Here is an 8623-nt window from a genome sequence, read left to right as displayed (position 1 = left end):
TGAGCATGTTCTCATATGTCTTCTTGACATTTGTTTGTCTTGTTCTTTTGTTGTTTTTGGTTTATATACCACATGTCAGTGAAATCACATGGTTCTCTGCTTTTTCTGTCTGACTTATTTCGCTCAGCATTACACTCTCAAGATCCATCAACGTTGTCACAAATGTTCCTATATCATCTTTTCTTATTGCCAAACAGTATTCCATTGTGTATATATACCACAACTTCTTTATCCATTCATCTATCGAAGGACATTTTGGTAGTTTGCATTTATTGGCCACGGTAAACAAAGCTGCAATGAACATTGGAGCACACGTGTCTTTATGTATAAATGTTTTCAGATTTTTTGGGTAGATACCCAGGAGAGGGATTGCTGGGTCATATGGCAATTCTATTCGTAATTTTTTGAGGAACCTGCACACTGCCTTCCATAATGGCTGCACTAGTCTGCATTAACACCAACAGTGTATGGGGATTCCTTTTTCTCCACATCCTCTCCAACATTTGTTACTGTTTGTCTTGTTGATGATAGCCATTCTGACTGGGGTGAGGTGATATCTCATTGTGGTTTTGATTTGCATTTCTCTGATGATTAGTGATGTTGAGCATTTTTTCATATGTCTATTTGCCATTTGTATGTCCTCTTTGGAGAAATGTCTCTTCAAGTCCTCGGCCCATTTTTCAATTGGGTTGTTTGTTTTTTTGTTGTTGAGTTGCATGAGATCCTTGTATATTTTGGATATTAGCCCCTTATCGGAGGCACTGTTTGCAAAAATCTTCTCCCATTCAGTTGGTTGCCTCTTTATTTTGTCGATGGTTTCTTTTGCTGTGCAGAAGCTTTTAAGTTTCATACAGTCCCATTCGTTTATTTTAGCTTTTACTTCCATTGCCTTTGGAGTCAAATTCATAAACTGCTCTTTGAACGCAAGGTCCATAAGTTTAGTACCTATGTTTTCTTCTATGCAGTTTATTGTGTCAGGTCTTATGCTTAAGTCTTTGATCCATTTTGAATTAACTTTGGTACATGGTGACAAATAGCAGTCCAGTTTCATTCTTCTGCACGTGGCTATCCAATTCTCCCAGCACCATTTATTGAAGAGGCTGTCTTTCCTCCACTGTATGTTTTTAGCTTCTTTGTCAACAATTATCTGTCCATATTTATGTGGTTTTATTTCTGGGTTCTCAATTCTATTCCATTGGTCTATGTGTCTGTTTTTCTGCCAATACCATCCTGTTTTGAATATTGTAGCCCTGTAGTACAAGCCAAAGTCAGGGAGTGTGATACCTCCATTATTGTTCTTTTTCCTTAAGATTGCTTTGGCTATTCGGGGTCTTTTGTGGTTCCAAACAAATCTGATGATTTTTTGTTCTATTTCTTTAAAATATGCCATTGGGCTTTTGATGGGGATTGCATTGAATCTGTATATTGCTTTGGGTAACATGGCCATTTTAACTATGTTGATTCTTCCAATCCATGAGCATGGAATATCTTTTTTTTTTTTAATTTTATTTTATTAAATTTATTTCTTGTTGTCTTCTTCAATTTCTTTCAAAAATACCTTACAGTTTTCAGCATATAGGTCTTTCACGTCCTTGGTTAAGTTTATTCCTAAGTATTTTATTCTTTTTGCTGCAATTGCAAAAGGAATGGTTTTTCGTATTTCTTTTTCTGAGATTTCATTGTTTGTATATAGGAAAGCAATGGACTTTTGTACGTTGATTTTGTAGCCAGCAACTTTACTGTATTCGTTGATTGTTTCTAATAGCTTTTTGGTGGAGTCTTTAGGGTTTTCTATATATAGCATCATGTCATCTGCAAAGAGTGATAATTTAACTTCTTCATTCCCAATTTGGATGCCTATTATTTCTTTCTCTTGCCTGATTGCTCTGGCAAGGACTTCCAACACTATGTTGAAAACCAGAGGTGATAGGGGACAGCCCTGTCGTGTTCCTGAACGTAGAGCAAAGGGCTTCAGTTTTTCACCATTAATTGTGCAATTAGCAGAGGGCTTGTCATATAGTGCCTCTATTACGTGAAGGTATTTTCCTTCTATACCTATTTTATTAAGTGTTTAAATCATAAATGGATATTGTGTCTTGTCAAATGCTTTTTCTGCATCAATTGATATAATCGTATGATTTTTGTCCTTTGTTTTGTTTATGTGATGTATCACATTGATGGATTTGCGGATGTTGAACCATCCTTGTGCCCCGGGGATGAACCCCACTTGGTCGTGATGAATAATCTTTTTAATGCATTGTTGTATTAATTTGATAGAATTTTGTTTAGTGTTTTTGCATCTGTATTCATCACAGATATTGGCCTGTTATTTTCTTTTTTTGTGTTGTCCTTACCAGGTTTTGGTATCAGAATAATGTTGGCCTCATAAAATGCGTTAGGGAGTATTGTCTCTTCTTCAATTTTTTGGAAGAGTTTGAGCAGGATTGGTATTAGATCCTCTTTGAAGGTTTGGTAGAATTCACTAGGGTAGCCATATGGTCCCGGACTTTTTCTTTTGGGAAGGTTTTGGATGACTGATTCAATTTCGTTACTGGTGATCGGTCTGGTTAGATTTTTCAGTTCTTCATGGTTCAGCCTTGGAAGGCTAAATGTTTTTAAGAACTTGTCAAATTCTTCCAGGTTATTGAATTTTGTGGCATATAGTCCTTCATAGTATTCTTGGTTGATCCTTTGTATTTCTGTGGCATCCTTGATAACTTCCCCTTTTTCATTTCTGATTTTGTTAGTGTCTTGTCTTTTTATCTTGGTGAGTCTAGTAAAGGGTTTGCCAATTTTGTTAATTTTTTCAAAGAACCAGCTCTTTGTCACATTAATTTTTTCTATTGTCTTTTTGTTCTCTATTTCATTTAGTTTTGCTCGATTTTTGTTATTTCCTTTCTTCTGCTGACCTTGTGTTTCACTTGTTCTTCTTTTTGTAGTTCTTTAAGATGTAACATGAGGTTATTTATTTGGGATTTTTCTTGTTTCTTGAGATAGGCCTTTAATTATATAAATTTCATTCTTAAAACTGCTTTCGCTGCATCCCAAATATTTGGTAGGATGAATTTTCATTGTCATTTGTTTCTGTGTGTCTTTTGATCTCTCCTCTAATTTTTTATTTGACCCAGTTATTCTTTAAAAGTATGTTGTTTAATCTCCATGTATTTGTGTTTTTTCCTGCTTTCTTTTAGAAGTTGATATCCAATTTGAAAGCCTTGTGATCAGAGAATATACTTGGAATGATTTCAATCTTCTTAAACTTGCTGAGGCTGATTTTATGTCCCAATATATGGTCTATCCTTGAGAATGTTCCGTGTACACTAGAAAAGAATGTATAGTCTGATGTTTTAGGATGAAGTGCTCTATAAATGTCAATTATGTCCATTTCATCTAATGGGTGATTTAGGGCTGCTGTTTCGTTATTTGTTTTCTGTTTGGATGACCTATCCATAGCTGTCAATTATGTATTTAAGTTCCCTAGTATAACTGTGTTTTGGTCAATTTCTCCCTTTAGTTCTGTTGGTAGTTGCTTGGTATATTTCGGTACTCCCTGTTATGGGGCATAAATATTGATGACTGTTAATCTTCTGGTCGTATAGTCCCCTTTACCATTATGATATGTCCATCTTTGTCTCTTGTTATCTTTTTCACCGTGAAGTCTGTTTCATCTGATAACATTATGGCTACACCTTATTTTCTCTGGGTACCATTTGCTTGGACTGTCAATTTCCAACCTTTCACTTTGAGTCTATGCTTGTCCTTGTAGCTGAGATGTGTCTCTTGGAGACAGCATATGGTTGGGCTTAGGTTTTTGATCCAAGCTGTTACTCTGTGCCTTTTCATTGGTGAGTTCAGTCCATTTACATTTAGGGTGATTATTGATATGTGAGGATTTCCTATCGTTGTATCTTTAGTTTTCTGGTAAGGCTGTGTCCCCATTTTTTCTTTGTCTTTTTGTTGTTGTCGATTATTTCTGTGTGGTGGTATTCTATGATGTTTCCCTCTGTTTTTTATTTTACTACAGTATATATTTCAGTTCTGGATTTTTTTTTAGTGATTACCCTAATGTTAGTCTAAAAGAAAGTTTGATATTTAAAGTGTTCCATTTTCTTCAGTTCAGGCATTTACTCTCCCCCTTTTTATGTTTTGGTTGCCAAAACTGTCCCTGTTGATGTTTGTCGAGTAGCCCCCTTTAGTAGTTCTTGTAGTGCACGTCGTGTGTTAGAAAATTCCCTCAGCTTCTGTATGTCTGGAAATGTCTATATTCCTCCTTCATATCTAAAGGGTATCTTTGCTGGATATATTATTCTTGGCTCATGTTTTCTCTGTTTCAATACTGTGAATATTTGTTTCCACTCCCTCCTTGCTTGTAGAGTTTCTGCTGAAAAATCTGATGATAATCTAATGGGCTATCCTTTGTAGGTTATCGTCTTCTTTTCCCTGGCTGCCTTGAGGATGCTTTCTTTGTCATTGATTTTAGACAGCTTCAATATAATGTGCCTTGGAGAAGGACTGTTGGAGTTGAGGTAATTAGGTGTTCTATTTGCTTCTTGGATTCGAGGATCCAGTTCTGTCCGCAAGTTTGGGAAGTTCTCATCAACAATTTGTTTGAATAAATTCTCTGTTCCCTTCTCTCTTTCTTCTCCTTCTGGTATGCTCATTATTCTTATATTGCTCTTTCTGATTGAGTCAGAAAGTTCTATAGAGTTCGTTCATTTCTTTTAAGTCTCAAATCTCTTTCTTCTTCTATCTGTGTAATTTCCAGTTCTCTATCTTTGATGTCACTGATTCTTTCCTCCATCTGGTCAACTCTACTACCTAAGCTGGTTATTTCATTCTTAATTTCTTCTATTGATTTCTTAATCTCCAGAAATTCTATTTGGTTCTTTTTAAAATTTCAATCTCTTTTGTAAAATGCTAATGCTGTTCTGTGTTTCTGTTTCTGAGTTCATTAAACTGCATTTCTGTGTTTTCTTGCATCTCGTTGAGTTTTTTCAGAACTGCAATCTTGAATTCTCTGTCATTTAAGTCACATATTTCCGTGTCTTTAAGTTCCTTTTCTGGAGACTTTTCACTTTCTTTCTGAGCTGTCTTGTTGCCTTGGTTATTCATAGCAAGTACTGATTTATTATTTCTCTTCCTAGACATCTACAGGAGTGACTTTTGTAACAGGTTGAAAGGAAGAGGTGTTTCTTTTGTTTTCCAGTACTTGTTGATAGAATGTTTTATTTTCTCTCTCACTGCAGCCTTTTTTTCTCTCTCACACTGTAGTGCTATGTTTTCTCTGCACTATTCCAGCTTCTCACACAATGGGGGATTTCCCTGGGAGATGGGCTTCTTCTCTGTTAATAGTTGGCATAGGTCACAGGGCGCAGTGTCCGTGTGGGTATGCAGAGAGCTTTTGAAGTTCCAAAGCTCTTCCTGCACCAGATTGAGAGCCGGTATGTTTCAGCAGTTCTGTTTACTCCTGCAGAGATCTTCCATATAGGTGGGGCCAGGGGCAGAGTGTGTTGTGAGAGGTCGCCCAGAGCAATGTCGGCGACCACCACCACAGCCAGTACTGCTTCTACAGCTCCCTTCCCTTTGCCGGAACTAGTTGTGCTGCGAATCTCTGTCTGCGGTCCATAGTTCTCAGAACAGCAAATATTCTGTTCTTTTGATCTGACACTGCTACTCTTCTGCTTCTAGCACCGGGCAGGTGGGGGCGGGGCGAACTCTGGGAGGGTATGGAGGGTCCGGCTAGTCTCGGTGCCTAAGGCTTCTGTTCTCTGCTCGGCATTGAATTCTCAAACCACCGTTTTCAGCTTTCTTCCCTCAGTCTTTTCTCCGAGGTCTCTGCCATGATTGTTCAGTTCAGCCGTGTTATATGCTGCCCCCTCAGCCCTGTGGGCCATAAGGGGAGCCCTAGCAGTCCGAATTCTTCCCTCTCCTGCAGCTATGGTAGTTCTGCGATTCAGCAAGTTGGAGTTCTGAGCTAGGTTTGCGTCCTGCGCCCGCATGTTTCCATCTCCGCACTTCTGCCTTCCCTCCTCCCTCGCTCGCTAGATTCGCCCACCTTTAGGTGAATTCAGTGGTGGGCCTCTTCGTCTTGCCTGTCTGCTGTGCAGGGTGTCCTTTGTGGAGTTATTTTTGTTTGATTAGCTGTAAATTCCAGGGGAACTTTACAGACGCTCACCTCACTCTGCCATTTTGATGATGTCTTGGGTTTGTCAATTTTATTAATCGTTTCAAAGAACCAGCTGTTTGTTGGATTAATATTTTCTCTTGTCTGTTTGTTCTCCATTTCATTTATTTCCGCTCTGATTTTTTATTATTTCCTTCCTTTTGCTGACTTTGGGTTTTATTTGTTCTTCTTATTCTAGTTCTTTAAGGTGTAACTTGAGGTTATTCATTGGGATTTTTCTTCTTTCTTGAAATAGGCCTCTGGTGATATAAATTTCCCTCTTAAAACTTTCACTGCATCCCCAAAATTTGGTAGGATGTGTTTTCATTTTCATTTGTTTCTATGTAGCTCTTGGTCTCTCCTCTTATTTCTTCTTTTACCCAGTTGTTCTTTAAAATTATGCTGTTTAATTTCCACATGTTTGTAGTTTCTCTTGCTTTCTTTTTGCTGTTGATATTCAATTTCAAAGTCTTGTGATCAGAGAATATGTTTGGTATGATTTCAATCTTAAATTTGCTGAAGCTAGTTTTATGTCACACTATATGGTCTACCCGTGACAATGTTCCATGTACACTGGAAAGAATGTATAGTGTGATATTCTCGGATGAAGCACGCTGTAAATGCCAATTATGTCCATTCCATCTAATGTGTCATTTAAGGGAGATATGTCTTTATTTATTTTCAGTTTCAATGATCTATGCATGGCTTTCAATGATGTATTTAGGTCCCCTAGTATAATTGTGTTCCGGTCAATTTCTCCATTTAGTTTGGTTAGTAGTTGCTTTGTATACTTCAGTGATCCCTGACTGGAGGCATAAATATTGATGACTGTTAAGTCTTCTTGTTGTATGGTCCCCTTTATCGTTATGAAATGACCATCTTTGTCTCTTGTTGCCTGTTTTATCCAGAAGTCTGTTTCATCTGATATCAGTATTCGACATCTGCTTTTCTCTGAATATCATTTGGTTGGAGTGTCAATTTCCACCCTTTCACTGTGAGTCTATATTTGTCCTTGTAGCTGGGATGTGTCTCTTGGAGGCAGAATATGGTTGGGTTTAGTTTTTTGATCCAATCTGCTACTCTGTGCCTTTTTATTGGTGAGTTCAGTCCATTTGTATTTATGGTGATTATTGATATATGAGGATTTCCTGTTATTCTATCTTTGGTTTTCTGGTGTTTCCGTTGTTTCTTTGCCTTTTTCTTGTTGTCTATTATTTCTGTGTGGTGGTATTCTATGACTTGCTCCTCGGTTTCTTCTTTTATTATTATTGTTTTTATTAAGTTAGAGTAATCCATTTTTTTTAAAGATTTTATTGGGGAAGGGGAACCGGACTTTACTGGGGAACAGTGTGTATTTCCAACACTTCTTTTTTTTATTGGGAACAGTGGCGTGTTTTTCCCAGGACTCATCAGCTCCATCCAAGTCTAGTTGTTATCCTTTCAATCTTGGTTGTGGAGGGCACAGCTCAGCTCCAGGTCCAGTAGCCATTGTCAGTTGCAGGGGGCACAGCCCACCATCCCTTGCCGAAGTCGAAACGGCGACATCGTGGTTGAGAACATGTGCTCCAACCATCTGAGCCATCTGGCCATTCAGGAGCTCAGCGGCAGTTCATTGACTTTATTCTAGTTGCAGAGGGTGCAGCTCAGTGGCCATGTGGGAATGTAACTGGCAGCCCTGTTGCCCAGAGATCATGCTCTAACCAATTTAGCCACACATCTGCCCCCGGTTTCTTCTTTTATTATGTTGTGTAGTTCAGTTCTGGATTTTTTTTTGAGTGGTTACCATTAAGTTTATGTAAAAGAAAGTTTTATATTTAGAGTATTCCATTTTCTTCATCATGCTTACTTTCTCCTTTCCCATGTTCCATTTCAGGCCTTTGCTCTCCCCCCCCCCCCCCCCATTTTATGTTTTGGTTTTGTCAAGTTTTCCCTATTTATGCTAGTCGAATAGCCTCCTTCAGTATTTCTGGTAGTGCAGGTCATGTGTTAGAAAATTCCCTCAGCTTCTCTATGTCTGGAATTGTCTTTATTCCTCCTTCATATCTAAAGGATATCTTTGCTGGATATATTATTCTTGGCTCATAATTTCTCTCTTTCAATAGTTTGAATGTTTGATTCCACTCCCTTGTAGCTTCTGCTGAAAAATCTGGTGATAATCTAATGGGTTTTCCTTTGTTGGTTACAATCTTCTTTTCCCTGGCTGCCTTGAGGATTCTTTCTTTGTCATTAATTTTTCTCAGCTTCAACTCAATGTGTCTTGTATAAGGTCTGTTGGGATTGAGGTAATTAGGTGTTCTATTTGCGTCTTGGATTTGAATATCCTGTTCTTTCCACAAGTTTGGGACATTCTCAAGGACTATTTGTTTGAATATACTCTCTGTTCCCTTCGCACTTTTTTCTCCATCTGGCATTCCCATTATTCTTATATTGCTCTTTCTGATGGAGTCAGAAAGTTCCTGT

Source organism: Rhinolophus sinicus, chromosome 18 (assembly GCF_057876585.1).
Source record: "Rhinolophus sinicus isolate RSI-liver-muscle chromosome 18, RSI-T2T, whole genome shotgun sequence".
Taxonomy (NCBI): Eukaryota; Metazoa; Chordata; class Mammalia; order Chiroptera; family Rhinolophidae; genus Rhinolophus; species Rhinolophus sinicus.
Note: the sequence above shows the minus strand (reverse complement) of the source record.